Genomic DNA, 17,500 nt, shown 5'->3' with positions numbered 1-17,500 from the left:
TTATGTCACATTTCTGCTTCTCTAAATTTTGGGATCTCCTCTTAAAAAAACAGATATGCAAATGAGAGATATTATTAATGTAACTCCAGGGGTAACTGTACATAATGCAAAGACCTGGACCCGCTGAAAAAAGCCATAGATGGAGAAATGAATCTACAGGAGCCACTTACTTGAACAGCAGAGCAGACTACATGTAGCTCTTGAGGGCCAAAACACACATACTTCAACACACCCAGAAAGACACATCTGTGAACACAAGCTGTCACAACACACATGTGACTGTATTTGGGCTGAAACGATTTCTCGAGTAACTCGATTACTAAAAATCATCGATTCTAATTGTTTGCATCGAAGCTTCTTTTAATCCATATAACTATATACAGCGCACTGTGTTTTGCACGGATCCACAGCGCAGATTACAAAAAGAAGGAAGAGCAAGGGGTGCAGAGAAGGACAGGCCAGAGAAAACGGCAGAACGTGTCCACGAAAACTCTGTACAGTGTGTCTATTCTAAAACTGAACTAGCCGACCACAACAGCTCGACGTCTATGTAACGAATGTAGGCTACGTTAATTACGGCTATAAGTAACGGCTAGTTAACAACGTAAATCAATGTGGTGGCTAGTTATGATGTCCCTAAGTTAGCTGGGTTTTGTTCAAGATATAAACCACAGAAAATAAAACGCTGGAGTCAGTTTGTGAGTTTCATTCATGTTATTTATTATTATGATAGTCACAGTTCCTGTCCACTCGTTTCTGCCTCCTACAAATGCCACGAAGAAGAAAGTAAAGGCTTATGTTATGTCTGAGCTGTAGTTCGGTTGAAACCTTTTTTTTTTAAAGCAAAAAGCATTTGTTTTTGCATTTCAGAATTTTTTTCTTTAAAACCCAGAATGTAATATGGTACTTAAATGCACTAAATGGGTTTAGTTTTGAAATATAATATTATTCAATGCAATTTAAGCAATAAAAATGTAGATTTTTCTAAAAAGGAAACCAATTAGTTCATTTTAAGAGACCTGTCTTATTTTCTCTTTTGCATATTTACTATTGCAAAAGTATTTCTTATCCGATTACTCGATTAATCGATGGAATGATTGGTAGAATACTCGATTACTAAAGTAATGGATAGCTGCAGCCCTAGTCTGTATGTAAAAACACACTGACTCACACACATAAACACTTGTTTCTCTTGGACTCTCATACACAAATATACACACACATAATAACCACCAGATCGTACCTGACTCATCAGACCTTTTACAACAGCACAATTATTATCTCGGGCCAAGTACAGTCTCATTGGGAGAGTCCAATGCACACAGAGACGAACGCAGCCATTATTAGTTTAATGAGACACTGCAACATGACCCAGAGGTCGTCCCCATTCTGGAGCACATTTGTGGGATGAACCATCATTATAATAAATCGGGCTAATGACAGGATTAACACCAACGGATTTGACATCACTAAGCTCTTGTTTGAACAAACATTTCTATTCTTGGGGTTTAGAGCAAAATTTAAGGGCTCCAAGTAAACACAGCAAAGCTTTTAGTGCTGTTAGGAACAAGTAACAGAAAAGTCAACAACACTACAGTGACAGGGAGAAGAGGAAAGAGTCACATTCGGTCTACTTCTTAGAAAACTGCATCCTTTAGTAGTACACACCCTTCTACCCTGAGCTGTACCAGCAGCAGTCCTGCCCTTCTAAGCTCATCACTACCAACATGAGTAATAAATAACAAATTATATTATTTTGCATCACCTGCAGTTTGTTCTTGAATTTAGTTGTCAAACCACTATACCAAGCAGAACAGAAATAATCAAAATGACACTATTAACAGTGAACAAAAAAGTCAAAAAGCCTTGTTCTGCAAAACAGATTTGCTAGCACTATAATAATAATAATAATAATATATAAAAATAATATAATATCAGGCATGGGCGATAAACGATAGCAATATGTACCGCCGATAGACACGTCATCAATAGCAATACGAAAATTGTTCAATAGTTTCACTTAAATGCATTAAATGCAAACTGCCATTAAAGCACATAACAAAAATGCCCCTGCTCGTGAACAGCCTATCATAACCCTTGATTATGGCGCGTGCTACGAGTGACACACAAACAGCCAATCATTTAACAGGTGTTGTTCGGTTGCACCATCGACACCTGAGAACAACAGCAGAAACAGCGTGGAGTGATAAAGAGAGAAACAGACGGCAAGGAAATTGTTGTTGAAATTAGCTCAGTTAGCTGTGCAGCTAACATAGCGGTTCTAGCACAGGAGCTTTGGACAGCCGACAGGAGGAGGTTTTCAGGAGCGGGGCGTGGGGGACACAGCAGGGAACGCTAACAGCCGCTGGAGTGGGCACCCGAACTGGAGCCGGCGAGCGGGAAGCCTCCCAGCGAACACGGCTGGACCGGGACAGACGGAGGCCAGTTTGACGAAAGGGAATACAGTACCGAGGTGATTTAGTTCTGACCAGGACTCTGACCATGGGGACGACAAAGTCAGGCAGGTTCAGGCAGAGACAGGAGAGGTGTCAAGCGGGAGAGGAGCGAGAGGGAGGTCGGGCATCAGAGAGGTAGCAACAGCTGTAGAGCCAGAATATTTTTCACATCAAACTCTGTGAATTAAGGATTTATTTCCACCAAACCAGAGTTGGTGATTGCTGGAACAGTGGAAAGACTAACTAAGACGTTTGGTGAGTTTTACTTTGTTTCTGTCGAATTTGAATAAAGTGTGTTTTACGATGAGTTAACAAGGCGATTAAGCTGGTCTTAGTTTGGTAAAAGAGAGAATCCAGAAGGTGTATGGTTGTATTTTTCTGTTTTTGAATGTTTTAAACTCTTAAATTCTTACACATTGCACCTTTAAAAATAGGTCATTAAAAATGATCAATATTTATCGATATTGACTGAAATTAAATATTTGATCGTGATAGATTTTTCAGCTATATCGCTCAGCCCTATATAATATATAATAAAATTTTAGCAACAAATGCTTACAAAAAGTATTTTTTATCATTTATGAATTTTCCACTACTCCCTACTAAAAAATTACGTTTAAATCGTCTAAAACCCCTGCAAAGCATCTATGTACATGTTTACTCTTACTGTCACAAACAGTGTACAACCACAGATGACAGTAGATGGAAAGAGTCTACAAGATGAAAAGAAAGTACATTCAGCCTTAAAGAGTTCAGATCATGAGTTACGAGTTTCTCTGCAGCTTGTGGAGGTGGACAGTGTTAAATGCTGAACTTGTATCTGCATCAGCAGCCTTTGATGCAGCCTCAGAAATACAAAAGTCTACAATGTCTTTGGGGCCCCAGGAAACAATATAATTAAAAACGGAGTGAAACAAATCCTTGGTTTTGAATTAAGGAAATTTGTTGACGAATGATGAAATGAAATAACAAAGCCTCTGGCAGCCATGTTGGAGCTTCTCTGATTTCTGTGCTGTTTTTGACTGAACTGCTCATGTCAACACAGATTTATTCTGCTGCATCTGATCCGTGTTTGTTTAGATACATTTTAGACATATACGTTTAGTCAGCTGTCACGGTCTTCTTACCAATAGCTATCACAGACGGTAGACTAGAAGCTTGTGTGACTTATATTTACATGCCAAATTCCAATGTTTCTGTATATAATAGACACCATTTTTAATTCATGATTCACTGTTAAATTTAGTAACCCTGGCATTTGTGAATGCAAATCATTTTTTGAGAAAATAAAAAAGAAATAATTTATTGGTCGTTCATATGGAAGCCAAATTAAGTTCATGGGGGTCATTTTTAGACCCCAGTCTATGCACTTCAGTATATCTCCCTGTTTACTCTTTCAACCAGTGATGGCATCACTTGTCATGTATGTGCATATTGTGTACTTGTTTCTCACATCTGTTTGCCCAACAGCTTAAACAAAACTGTTTAAGAGCCCAACAGCTTTGAAAAAGGTTAATAACATGAGGTCCCATTTACACACAATCTCCTGCTGAGGTCCTGCTAATCAGAAAGTTTTTTGGAGCAACATGAAACAACAAAGCTGCATATTCTCTCTCACACACACACATACACACATAGAAATACTGTATTTACACTCATACACATGAACACCACACACATCCGCACAGACACAAGCTTGTTTGAACCCTTCAGCTATAAATTATGGATGTCTTGTTAGAAACCTGCACAGTCTGGCATATTTGAGTCAAGAGCGACGCTGACGAGCGCAGAAGCAGAAAAGACAGCAACAGGGTGAGCAGACAGGCTTTGAATGTGGATTTTACTGTTGTTGCATGATAAAATGATGAAATGTTTTGTGTTACAATATGTTTGCATAAAATGGCTTGCTAGATCAAGGCCTACACTCATCAAGCCTAGAGTAGAAAATAAATCCAAACTGGACAAAATACGCAGAATGACAGATTTGTATTACATAAAAGCATTTTATCAAGGTATTAATGAGGTGTATTTTCTAGGAGTGACCCTCTCAGATGCTGTATAAATATAGGGACTGAGCTTGAATTTCAATAAATGTTATTAAGGCAAAATTAATAACCTAAAACAGGATTTTATCATTATAATTTGGAAGGAAAAATATGACCTACACTGTTTCTGGGAAAGATTTCATAGTGTTCAAACTATAGTGGAAATAATGGGCTGGATCATCCATGTAGAGAGTTCAGCAGCCTTTGCACACTTCTGGTATTTCCACTATTTATTCTCCAGTCTGTTTTTTTTTTTTTGTCAGGTGGCTCATTTGTTCTCTTCTCCCTTAAATCTCTCTGTTCAACATCGTGTTAAACCTTTTGGTGCCACCAACCCTTTTATCCCTCAGCTCCCACTGTTTCAAACCAGAGCAGCTCCATTACCTGAACCACTCAGAAATGAGAAGTGGTTTCACTGTGTTGACCCAGTATAAATGCAGTGGTTATTGTGCATATCAATGAGAACATTGTAGCTTCTTAGTGCTTCATAGAAATACATTTATGCAAATCTGAACAGAAGTTAATTAAGTGGAAAATTGTCTGCCGGCTAATATGAGTTTCTGTCTTACATGGAACGGCATGTATTGTGTGTGTGTGTGATGAAGACTGTATTTTGTTTCATCATGTGACCTCATTTACAACCTTTCGCTCCCCTAATTGTCTAAGTGCCCTTTACTCACACATTTAAAGGACAAGGCTGGCATTATTTTTGTACCAGAAAAAGAAAGTAGAGATAAGGACGATGAGAGTGGTGTGCCGCATTGAGGAGCGATTTCTTGTTGAGACCGTGATGGACAATCAATGATAACGTATTTTGGCTTTGTTTCTGTCTGTGTCTATTTGTCAACCTAAATGAACTGAAACGAACGCTCAGTGCATGCTGGGCGACACGAGAAGAGGACCAGAGCAGGCTGGCCCCAACCACGTGATGAGTGCAGAGGCAGCTGAAAGCTAGTTGAGTTCACTGCGGTTCAGGTAAGGCCTGCAACCGAAGGCATTCAGTGTATGTTGTGGCCTGTTAGTAGCTGGTACAGCCATAAGGCTCATCGGTGGCAGGAAGTTACTGTATATTGCAACAGTACAGAGGTAGGTACATAGACTGTATATAAACATAGTTTAGCTTCTGGCCACTAGTGGCAGCCCTGAGCCAATGCTGATCAACAGTCCAGTTTGTAAGTAAGGAAGAAAGTGCAATAGTGTTGCATTGAAGGAGCTATTCCTATGAAAACAGTCAGTGTTGTCTCGAAAACCTCTGCGACTGATTTTGTCTTGTGTGCTTGTTTTAGGTGATGTATTTATTGTTTTCATTGTCTTTAATGTGTCGTGTCTTGATGTTGCAATGTGTTCTACTGCTAAGGCCTCCTCTACAGTGGACAATAAAGTTGTATTGAATTGCAATGTATTTTCTGTCTCTGTTGGGCAGATGTGACTGAGCATGCTCAAGGACCCAGTTCTGTGTTTACACTGCTTTGGTAGTTAGATGTGCTGAAGGAATAACACACGGGTTATATTCAATGTAATGAAGGAATGTGTCACCTTTTGTGTTCCTCTTTTGGATGATAGTGGAGTTCTAAGGCACAGAGACACAACACTTTTTGGAGGATTAATCCAGTGTTAGTTTTGGTCTTTTCTTTTGTTTTGTTGATAATAAAAAGACAAATAACAGCAGTCGTGTCTTTTAACATACCTGCTGCTCCACTTCAGATGCCCAGTTTAAAGGCCTGTGATTCCACTGGGCAGCTCCTGGCTGAGAATGTGACAGGTTGAAAAGAGCATTTGTGCTCTGCGTCTCACTCCCCGGGCAAATAAAAAAAGTAAATAAAGTTTGAAAATAACGGCTCCAATAAGTTCTGGCTGACTCCACGCTCCCCCACCTGTCAATCTGGAGGTAAAGCTAAAGCTGTGGTGAGAGGAGCCAAGGGACTCTGGTGACTTCCTCCATCACACTTCATCTCGGCTCATCTCATCCACATGTACATGTACTCTGCGCACGCACACACACACACACTCATGAAAGCAAAGTCAAAACCTAGGCAGCATAAAATTTTAAAAGTTTAGTAACAGAATTCCAGTTTAATCCACAGACGTCACAGTCTGGATTTTTCTACTTCATTTTCTACCTATCTAATGAAATAAGTTTCTTAAATTATGTTGAAATGAAAACTGTTGACACTGGATTATCAAGAGTAACTGAGACATTGTTTCTAAAAAAAGACATGCTGCTATTGACTTTTTCAAATGTCACGTTTGGATGCATTAATCATCACAAATGAATTTCCATTCAGCTCAGTTGGGTGGTGACTTCTAAGTGGCTGATATCTCAATATTTTGCCCAAATAACTATCTGCAATGGCTAAAAGGGAAGTGGAAATATATTTCATGTATATCTTTGGAAATTTGAATAATTTGAGTTGCAAACTAATCTGAATATGACACAGGCTCAGATTTATTTGTGTACTAATAGATGGACACCATTTAAACAGTTTGACATTCTGCATTTCACAGAATGCCCTGTTAAAAATAAAACTCTTAGGATTATACAGTATATTTGACTGACTGCTGCTATGTAGCCTGACTTTGAGTTAAAGCTGCATTAAGCAAGTTTGTGACAGGGCTGAAACTCCCAAAAATTCAGTTTGTGTTCCTTTGCAGAGAGAAGGAAGGTGTTTGTGTGTATCTGTGTGTTTCTTCTGCTGCATTTGTCCGCCAGGCCCATTGGCACAGATAATATAAGTCTTTAAAGCACATTCAGCCCCTGTTACAATGTTGTGTATTATTAAGTGGTTTTAAAAATGAGCATGTGTGTGTGTGTGTGTGTGTGTGTGTGTGTGTGTGTGCCTGTATGAGGAAGGCTGCAAGTTTAAATGTGTGTATGCTGAGAGAGAGAGACAGAGAGAGACTATGAGTGCCATTCAGTGTCAGGCTGCAGCGCTCTAAAACAAAGCCTTTTGAGTTGTCCGTGACAGGCTGAAAGGAACAGAGGGATGAAGGGATGAACGAGTGACAGAGAAAACAAGTGAGAGACTGAGAGGGCCGCAGGGAAAAAACAGAGAAATGAAAGAGAGAGCGGCTGCGTAACGAGAGGGGGACACGAAGTCAACAAACACATGAGCAAGCGTACACAGAGAGAGAGAGAGAGAGAGATGTGACACACACACACACACACACACACACACACACACACACACACACACACACACACACACACACACACACTCTGGTGAACCACTGGCTTGTCTGGCATTTGAGCATGATTGAGGCAGTTACGCAGAGGAGCAGCTGGAGAGAATTCAGAGGGAGAAAAACGGTGACAGAAAGAAGGCAAGAAGAAGGAGAAAGAGAAGCAGAGAAAGTTTTCAGAGAGGAAAAAAAGGGTTCAGACCGACATACTGCGTCAGCCTCCGCAGACCGCTGTGTTGGCACAGGTGGAGGTCCTGATGCAGAGGTGTGAATATATATAAATGGCTGTGCAGTGTTTTGGCATCTGATAGGCCTTCAAACTCATCTGATACTCAAACCGGCCTTCCTAGATCAGATTTTATCTTCTCACCTGTACCTGCAGCAACACACCCCTACCAGCTCAAGTCCTTGTGTTTTTCCATCAGCGCAACAGTGCTACAGTGGTCTGAACACCCTGTACGTGTGAACATGGCCACAGTGTCTGTTATCACATCTGACACTGTCCCTGTCTTTCTGTCTGACGTCCTCATTCTCAGTCACTGTCTGTTTTGCACTTTCCTCCACACATTTGAAGAAGCAGCACTTAGTCAGATCTAAGGTAGGTAGATCTGAGGCAGGTAGGTGTTGCATCTCCATCAAACCTTCTCGAGACTGGATACACCTCAGTATCACAAACACACATACTACTGCTGACTTTCATCTCTCTGAGCCTGTGGCAAAAATTAGACTGGCAAGTAGCGAGGCTGGTGATGCCTATAAGCAACAGGAAAACTCAAAATGAACATGTGTGAAGAAGTACAATGAAAAAAAGTGCTGCTGGAGACCCAAGCTGCCTGTCAACAACACCCTGAGCACACTTTATATCGGTACCACTAATATAATTTGTCACTTTCTTTGAATAATCTATGTGTCAGTTGCCTCAAGGCTTAAACAGTCCTTTTAATTGCCTTGTGTTATGATCTCCCCCTTGATGATTGAAGTGAGTTCAAAATATTAAATCTATAAGACATCAGAGCCCTCACCTGCTGTCAGGTGGCAAAATATAATTAGAAATGAAGAGGCCTTTGTTAGTACAGAGCTGTTTTACCTTTGGGGTGAGAAAGTGCGTCCTGTTTGTGTGGGTGTGAAAGGGGTCGACTATTGATTACTACGGATCAATATCGTTGTTTGTGCAGACTTTTCACTGAGGCGTGAACATGAATATGTGATTTTAAATTAATGAATTGTTTCCTCTTTTATTTTGCGTTCTTGTTTTGTTGACATTTATTATTGTGCAGTGGTGTGTTCATGTGCTGTGAGAATCTCCATCTTCTAACACATCAGCCTATTTAATAGCAGAAGCTATTGATTGGGATTCTCCTTTCACAACATCCATGTTTGTTTATTGTTGGCCCTCTGGGTTTGATTGTGTGGCACAGCGCATGGATGCAGAACTGACTGAAAGCTGAGACTGAGACAATAGCGGCTTCTGCTCCACAGCCACACAGCAGCAGTTTCTGTGTAGTTTTTTTAATTCCAAAGTTGATCATGAGTAGGCTCCATACCCAAATCTGAGTATGACATTTTCAGATGAAGCTTACTGTTGTGTACCAACAGATTCTTTGTGGATCTCCATAAACCTCCACGCAGTGGTTGCTAGTCCTCCTGGGGGCCACATAAAATAATATTAAGAAAATAAAAATAACACAAATCAAACGCAACACAAAAAGGCAGAACAACCCAAAACAGACAAACATTTACAGTGGAAACAACAACATATACACTTTCATCATTCCACAGACATCCTCACTGAAAAACAAAGAAATTACTCGATCATCCAAGCGACACTGGCTCAAATCTGGCCCATTATACACTGCATCTTCAGTCTGGCCCGACTAGGATGTTAAGTAGTTGGTTAACTGGTGAATTACGGCAGCTGTTGTGCCTGAGATTGCTGATAAGTTTTACATCTACCTGAAGTCCTCACATCAGTGTTAATCTTCTTCAGGAGCAGAGTTTCTCACCAGGAGTGTGACATGATAAGGTGAATTCAAAATAGCTGCAATGAAAAGGTCAAGTAGGCCCAGTCAGCTGGTATTGTATTTAATGTCAAACTCTAATATTCAGCTTGTTTGGAGCCTTTCGGCTGGTTAGGCATGTTACTCTCTGGATGTTTAATTGTACAAATTACATCACCTGAATTATTGTTGTATTATTATTTTTACTTTGTGTATTTGTGTGTGTGTGTGTGTGTGTGTGTGTGTGCATACATATAAAAAGTTTTTTTGTTATGTGGGTGCATTCATAGATTTTTAAATCAGTGTTTTGGATTAAATGAACATCACAGGTCACTGTCCCTCCCTGAGGAGATTTCTAAATGTCTTCACTTGTTTATCAGTCAGCAGCCTCTCTGTTTACTCTCTTTACCAATGAAGTTAAACAGTCGCATTAACTGATAGGAAGATAGTCTAAATTAATTCTCCATCATTCATCTCCTCTCGCCCTCTTTCTCCCTCAGTAAGTCTGACTAACAGGGTCCCACCGAGAGCCACTGGACTTTTGTTCCTGCTTAACACAAAATGGATACTTAACACCATCCATCTGGATACTACACATAATGTAGCTGTTAGCTTTACAAAGACTGTACTCGCTTACCATTTTACAGTCTGTTCACGACACAGATGGCCAAATATGTAAATTCAGATGAGAGTGACATTAAGACTGACAGACTAAAATGCGAATCTAGAGATTTTATTACGCAACAGTTTCAAAAACTGGTTTGACGTGGACTGAGTTGGTTTTTATCCTGCTTTCATATGAGCATCTACATGATTTAATGGCACTAAGAAATGGCATGATTTTCATTTCTCTATACTAAACTGTGCATGTTCAGCGTGCCTGGTAGTGACCTTTAAATGGCAGGTGATGGACTGTTTCATTTACTGCTCCTGCTGCTGCTGCTGGTGCTTTTCACATAAGGTGCTTAGGAGGATTGCTTTTGTTGTTTAATATTTGTGTACAGTTGTGGTAGCCTTTGGTTCGCTAGAAGAATTATTAGAAGTGTCATTTTCCAACATTAGATTTAGATGAATTGCTTTTTGACTTTGTTTAAAGTTGTCAAAGTTGTCGCTGTCATAAACATCTGCACTAATTCATTAACTTTTAAATTAAATGGTGTAACTTGGAGTCAAGGAAAAACATTCATCACGTCAATTCCATATGGCTATTTTGATACTTCAGACACGTGTTTCTTTATTGTAATGAATAAATCATTCTTTCCGTTGTTCACTCACTTCATAAATACCGATCACCTTCAGCTGTGTAGAGCACTACTTATACTGAGGTATGCCCACTTTTCAAAGTGTTTTGGCAAAACTGAGTTCTCAATCAAGCTTTCCATTTCTCCAGTATGATCCTTTAATAAAGCACAATGCTCCCCTGTGCAAACCCCTCTGTTGCTAACTGGTAATGGATCTGTCTGTCTGTCTCTGTGTGTGTCTGTCCTCCCAGAGGATAACCAGGCGACCCTGTGTGAACTGCTGTGAATTAGAGCTGCCTGTCTCCAGCTCCTCGTCGTGGCTTCAGGGCCGCAAGTGCACAACACTCCTAAAAGTCATCTGATGTAATGACAGTGACCAGACTGCCTCCCACCACCATCCAGAATATTCCCACTTCAGACACTGATCTATCACCTGTTGGTATTTTCTTTTCCTTACCTGGTTCATTTACACTTTCTTGATCTTGGTGAACATGAGGCCCATTCAGAGTTTTACTAAAATCATGCCTGAAGTTCAGCTAAAAATGCATTAAAATACAGATATAGTATCTGTAGATAAGAAACAATATTCAGGAATCAAATGTACACTGGTTTCTGTTTAAATGATGGGCAGCACTGATCAATCCTAGATTAGATGGTACAGCACATATGCTGGTAAACAGTTTGTGTGGATAGCAAACAAGGAAAGAACTGGATGAAATATCTTTAGGACCTAAAACACCTTCAAAATGTCAGTACTTACAGAACATACTGTCCTGTTCTAGCTTTAGTAGCCTTTATAATGACCATTTATGTTGAAAATGCTTTCTGGCCTGCTTGGGATTTTTCTGTTCCTGTACCACAGTTGACCACTGGTACAAATTAGCAGGACTGGTGATTCTGACGTTGTTCTAGCTACGGCAGCTTTAGCAGCTAGCCACCCAAACTCAAACCTTAATACAAACACAAAGACAATGTCATAGCACAAGAGACAGTAGTAACAATAGATGTAACAGAAATGTTGTCCAAATTTTCATTATCGATTAATTATTCACTTAATCATCTAGTCTATAATATGTCATAAAATTGTGAAAAAAGTCTATCACAGTTTCTTCAGATTGCTGGCTTTGTTAGACAAACTGTCAATAAAACCAAAGGTATTCAGTTTACAATTATATAACACAGAAAAGCAGCAAATCCTTATATTTGAGAAGCTGGAACCAGCTAATGTTTGGCATTGTTGCTTGATAAATGTATTCATGACGTCACCACTTTTCACCTCTTTTCCAGTACTGATCTATGTGCCAACAGAGTGACAATAGAGTTCACTGAAAGTTGAGTCTACTGTAGATATGAATGTATTGCTAAAAGAGGTCACTACAGCGCGCCGTGGCTGAACAACAAAGAGTTATCAGGAAGAGCAGCCAGACGCTGGTGCAGGCAGGCGGCCAGATAAGAGTGGCAAACCCCGAACACAATACTACCAGCAGAACAAAACACTCCCTCTGTGTGTCGAGGGAGCACCCCACTGCGCTGCTGTGTATCAGTGTAGGGGAAGCATTTGATGTGCCAAATTGTTAACCACATTTCCCTGTCTGGAGGATTGAGAGGAAGTCATCAAGGAATCCAAAATACTTTTTTATATTATCTTATATTATCATTTTGTGCGTAATTTGTGTGTGTGTGAGTATAACCATGAGTGTGCGTGAGGTGAGCCCCTATGCTAAATAATAGCAGCCAGAGCTGTGTGTCAGTTATCCTGCAGTAACAATGAGCAATGGCCCCGATGGTCACAGCGACTGACCCCAGCTCTGACCCTGCTGCCATCTAAAAAAAACAACACGGTCCCCCGCTGCAGGGAAACACAGAAGAAGAGAGAGAAAAAAGAGTCAGTGGGATCAGTCAGCTGGGTCATTTTCTCATGGTACAAATTTGCCAGCTCATTTAGGACTTGGGGATAATTCTTCATAAATTATTTACAGCGCATAAAGCAAGAATAGGCACTCACCATATAAATAAAGAATTATAGTGTTATAGTATTTTCTTCTCAGGTCACACTTATGGATTGATTTTCTAGAGCAGACTTGAGTTAATCTGTAATGAGATAGCAGAAGCTGTATGCGAGTTAAACGCGCCCTGTGGAGATTTTCATTGTAAACACACACAGTTTTGTTTACATTCTACTTTTCTCACCAAAACACATTGTGCAATTCTTAGGGGCCTTTTGAACATGGTGATTGCATTTTGGACCTCAGAAAACCTATATACTCTATATAATTTTCTTTTTTATGGGCACATTTCCACCTTTTATACTTGCATCATGGCTACCACACTTCTCCTTGCATTCCTATGGAGCATCACAAATGTATGCTACGCATTTGCAAGCTGCAGGTATAAGCACATGAGTGGTGGGGGGCAGTGTATCAGGGTGTGAAGGTCAGCAGCAGACTGAACAAATCAGAACAAGTTAGTATAAGTTTTATAGAGAAACTAATAGCTTAACCAAAATAACTTAATTCAGTGTGAAAAGTGTTAAAAGCAAATACATTACCGGTCAGCAGAAATATGTATCAGATAACGGATGATACATGGAAACCCGTCCATCAAAACATTGCTCTACAGCGCCACTGAGTGCAGAGATGGTCTGTAAGCTTCTTACACATGACGCAGCTTAGACAGGAAATCAGACGCTGAAAGCTGGCACGACTTGCAAGATAATGAGATACAATTTCTTCCATTTCTCCCTGCAACATTTAAAACTGATGCACTGACAGAAACATGTGAAAGTCCATATCTTGATGTAGACCATTTTAAAAAATGTAGCAGCAGAAAGCATACAAAACACAGAGGCTGCTATCTGTCAAACCAACAAGCCCTCCACATTAAGCAACAAAATACGTCGTTGAGCCATGCCCTCCAAAACGACACACTGTGGTTTGGTTAGGTTTACGCACAAAAACAACTTTTTGGGGAAAGAGCATGATTTAGTTTGGTTAAATTACTTCGATAAGGTTAGGCGACCTTCATCGTTATGGTTACAGTAATAACCACTTGGTTGGTCATGGTTACAAGAAACTAATATTGACTGTCAGTAGGTAACAGGAAATGAACAGCGGCCACCTGTGTCAAAGTCCGATGTTTTGTCAACCTTTTCATCCATCTTGACCTCCTCCCTCTGCGGACTTTGTCGCTTTTATAATAACGTCACACTACTTCCTCCTTTGCTCCTGACGGACACGAGTTGTACTCCCTGTGGCCGCTGGAAGGCTTTGCCATTTGAATGTCATTTTTGGGAATTTGCTGACTGGTGATGTCGTTATTCTTGGGAGGACAGTCTCATCAGACGACAGTCGGAACAACATAACGGGCAACATCAGGCTGTGGAATATCAAGGTACTGCCAGCACTATACACACAACCACACACACACACATATATATACTGTATATGCCTTTGATACGCCACAAATACATCAAGAACGCACACATTCAGACATCAGTGAGACCATTACTGGTTTAAAGAGGTCAGTGACAGGATTTGATGTGGTCACAGTGTGTGTGTGTGTGTGTGATGAGTCACAGTGTGGAGGTGTGTGGAGGAGGTATGACTTTAAAAAGCAATAACCAATCACAGCTTGTGTGCGTGTGTGTGTGTGTGTGTGTTTTGATTCAGACAGACAGGGAGAATATTTAAAGACTGTGGCCAGAACTGACCTCAATCTAATTACACTGACTGATGCTGAGCAGGAGGAAGAAGAGGAAAGAGGGAGAATTTTCGAGTCTTAAGAAGCTGATTGTCAGGTTTAGTCAGTCCATCGCAGAATTTAAGATCCTGCAATCGAAAGAATAAAAGCAAATTCAACCAATCCGGCTAAAATATTTGTGAGATCTTAAAAATGTTTAAATACCAGAAATTGTTCCCAGCAAAGAATTCTTGCCAATTCTACCAATCACCGCCATATTCTTCTTAAAAATAATCCGTTACAGAACCCTTCATACAAGCCAAAGTCAAATAAAAATAAACCCTCAGATCAAAACTAACTACCATTTTTAAAGTAACAGAAACTAAACAATATGTAATCTGAAAATTAACCATTTGATTTATGTAGTTTGCTGGCAGTGTTCATGACATGTTAGGAAGCACTAAGACTATCATACGGGCTCAATTCAGGGGAAAAAGTTGACTGACTTAGCTTCTCCACAGGCGAGTGACTACGGAGAGAAATGTCCACAAACAGATCATTACTGAGAGCCTGAGAGATTCCAAACGTAACACAAAAATTATTGCAAATTTTAGCGACATCTTATGGATGAGCCGCTGCAATTTCAGGCTGAATTATTCACAAAAAAACTCCATGAGATCCAAGAGGAACTATTTGATGAATGATTATGCACAAACCCACATTCACACACAACGAGCAAGAAATAAAGGAAGAGAGGGCAGCTTTTATCTTATAATGAGACATTGAATTGCCCTCATAATGTTTTAATTTTCTATCTTCCACACAGCACCATTGTGTGGTTTTTTGCTCTAGTTGTAGGTCTTAATGTGTTTTGTGTAACATTGATGACGGAGGACGTTTAATCTGCTGTTATGTTCATTAAGGATATAAGAAAGAGAGAGTGGGCGAGACCCCCCCCACACACACACACACACACACACCTCCTACATCCGGACAACAGCCAATAGGGGGACAGCTGGTGGCACAGTTCCTGGACTCAGACCAATGACTGTATGTGGGTGGACTGGTGGGGTGTATTGGGTGTATCATGCCTATTTGTGCATGTGTGTGTTCGTGTGTGTGTTGTCTGGGCGTATGGCGGCCGTCTCAGCAGGTGACGTGTCTCCAATGTGTAAAGACTGAGTACAGCAATCTGTTGAACGACGTCAGAGTGTGTGTTTACAAATGTATGTACTGTGTATATCTGTAAAAGAAAAGGATGACAGACGATCAAATGAAACAATACAGGTGAGCATCATTCACAGCAATAAGCAAGAAAATGTGTCAGATAGTCAAAAATACATTCATATTTTTATACAATTCAAGACATTCTGAGAAAAAATCTGTTTCGAAAATCTGTCTTTAAACTATCAAAGACTCAAAAGTGGCTTTAAAAAGCTAACAGTTTGCTCCCTCTCAGAACAGAGGCTGTGGTTAGCTTGAATTCAGGCAGTTATGAGGAATTCCAATAGTGTCAACATTTCACAGAAGATAAAATCTCATCAAAAAGTCCACAGAAATGTCTCAAACAGCTCCTACAGCACAATCCACTACTCTGTCTGCATGTCCCGAACACTTCCACAGCTTCTGTCTCAAACCTCACATGAGCCTGTCAAGCTCGTCCATTGCTTACTCGTTGGCTGGCCTGATGCTGCGCTTTCTATAATAAAAATGGAGCATGGCTGAGAAGAAGTTTGATAAACAAAGAACATCACCAATATTTACACATTTTCAAACTTTATTATTAGCTTTTGCCCTTGGCTCCCGTGCAGCTCCAATGGAAAATATTTCATTTCCTCCACTGCCAACAGAAGCCAGGCACTGATATTGTTGACCTGAAGCAGTATCACAGTGTGACAATCCCTGCAAGTTCTTGGTTCTGAGTGCCACAAAAGATAGAAATGTCTCACGGGTAAAATGTAAAATCTGACAGGTATGGAGCTTTGCATTAGGCTTCGTATTACACCTCCATTGTTCTCATGGCATGCATGTGCATCCTAGCTTTGTATTCCTAGGAATTGTGTCCATATTAGATGATTCCACAACTCACAAAATTACGCCCAATGCCAACATTCAGTCCCAGGTACAGGGACCACTAATCAAAACATTGCCCGAAACACGCCACAGAAGGATTGTCACCACCTGTAGGCTTGAGAGTTGCTTCTGAACAGTTTGTAGTTCGGATACATCTCAGAATGTATCAAAACATCTATAGAAACTTCTCAAATCACTCAATGTGACTCAATGTCTTCTCGTGACCCCTGAGGAGGGACAGGAAATGCATGAGAGGACACATTTACTGCCTGTCAATCACACGCAGAGGTAAAGCAGAGGTGGGGCGGCTTGAGGGTGGATGATGTGTGAAGGGAGAGAGGGAAAGACTGAAGGACAGAGGAGGAGGAGTAAAGGATAACTAGGCAGATGTTGAATCTGTCAGTAAGACAGTGAGGAAGATGAGTGGGAGGATATTGGATCACAGAGGATATTTAGTAATGGTTTTATCTCAAAATGTTATTTAAATTTTGGCCTTTTTTTACTCAGAATCAACCGTTTTCTTTTATGATTTTTAAGGAAATATTCTTTTAATTTAAAAGAAAAAAGCCTCTGTAATGCCACTGTGCGTACGAGAGCTTATCTGCTATGCTGCTGCACTGTAATATATTCCTGTGATGGATATTTGTGTGGTCAGGTGGAAGGGACTCTCTTGTAGCTTTCATGGCCTTGATAGCTTCATCGTTTTGTATTTTGTGTTGATTTTTCAGGTAGTTGTATACATGCTGCAACTATGGAAGGACATTTCTTGTAAAGTAGCTGTGTGCTTCTTACATTCACCATCGTCTCTGAATCCAAGAAGTTTCCACTCA

The 17,500-nt window shown here is 40.3% G+C and overlaps 1 protein-coding gene and 1 long non-coding RNA gene across 8 annotated transcripts in view; one reads left to right on the top strand and one right to left on the bottom strand.

Moving 5' to 3' along the window:
• The window catches only part of slc8a2b (solute carrier family 8 member 2b), a 165,196-nt gene that overhangs the window by 136,158 nt on the left and 11,538 nt on the right, over positions 1 to 17,500 (bottom strand). The window lies entirely within an intron of this gene.
• Positions 4,194 to 12,172, top strand: LOC122879025. The gene is made up of 3 exons (XR_006378615.1): positions 4,194 to 4,268; positions 5,376 to 5,476; positions 11,171 to 12,172. It is a non-coding gene; the product is annotated as an uncharacterized LOC122879025 (long non-coding RNA).

The sequence above is a fragment of the Siniperca chuatsi genome, linkage group LG7 (assembly GCF_020085105.1).
Source record: "Siniperca chuatsi isolate FFG_IHB_CAS linkage group LG7, ASM2008510v1, whole genome shotgun sequence".
Taxonomy (NCBI): Eukaryota; Metazoa; Chordata; class Actinopteri; order Centrarchiformes; family Sinipercidae; genus Siniperca; species Siniperca chuatsi.
The sequence above is the reverse complement of the archived record's forward strand: the minus strand, read 5'-3'. Positions and strand labels throughout refer to the sequence as shown.